The following is a 1220-nucleotide window of genomic DNA, read 5'->3' as shown; positions in this document are numbered from 1 at the left end:
AGCATAGGTCATATATATATATATATATATATATATATATATATATATATATATATATATATATATATATATATATATGTATATATATATATATATATATATATATATATATATATATTAGAGAGCAGCATATAGCCTTACAGCCTCTTGTATCTGCTACATTTAATTTCTATGCATTATCTCTCTCAAGTCTGTTTTCTATCTGTTTTTTAATACAGGTTTCCCTGGTACTTGTAGCCTAAAAATAATCAAAAGGTACTCCAATTAAGTTAATTGGTATAGATAAATTTGATAAATTTAATTGATATAATAATTATATCAATTCATTATATACTGATATAATCTGTATAATTTCAAGTGGTAAGTTTTCAGATAGAGCGGAGATGAAGCAACCTTTTATTCTTTATGGCCATAGGAGACTGCAAAAGATTTTAACATTTCACATTGGCATACTGTGCTCACTAATATTCTCATGTTGTTAGCAACATATTATGAGCAGAGAGCCTTGCATATTATCTTTGTTACCTAATTATTGTGTAGTATGGTAATGAATATAAATGTTTCATTGCCTATCCACAATTTCCTTGGGTGTTAAAATAATAAAATAAGATCGTGAAGCTGAAATACAAAATGTTACCATATAGGGTACCGATCGGCAATAGTCAGAAGTCTGTATACTATATTCTAGTGTTGCGCTGCAAATACTAGCAAATATGAATATTATTAGATATATCATATATATATATATATATATATATATATATATATATATATATATATATATATATATATATATATATACATATATATATATATATATGTATATATATATATATATATATATATATATATATATATATATATATATATATAAAGTCTAAGAAAATAAATGTGTATCCTAAGCAGGATACAATTGTGTTTCTATGAGGGGTGTTTTAGATGAGGACATCATGGGCTGGCAAAAGTTATCTACGCTGATCTTTCATTGTGATTGGCTCTGATTTCATTTAAGGACAAGCTTTTCCAGACTTCGCTAATATGCGTCAGGGGACCCCCTGGAATGAGGATCAAATTAGGTATTCCGTTACAAACATGTAGCGTAATAGCATGTATCACATTATTCGTAGGATGGAATATTTCAATAATGGAGATTTCTTCAATTTTTCGAGTTTATTATTTCTGAGGATGAAAAGTGTGCTCTAGCATGAAAGAGGCAATAT

This window comes from Palaemon carinicauda, chromosome 5 (genome assembly GCF_036898095.1).
Source record: "Palaemon carinicauda isolate YSFRI2023 chromosome 5, ASM3689809v2, whole genome shotgun sequence".
NCBI classification, from domain to species: Eukaryota; Metazoa; Arthropoda; class Malacostraca; order Decapoda; family Palaemonidae; genus Palaemon; species Palaemon carinicauda.
This window is presented reverse-complemented; position numbering follows the sequence as displayed.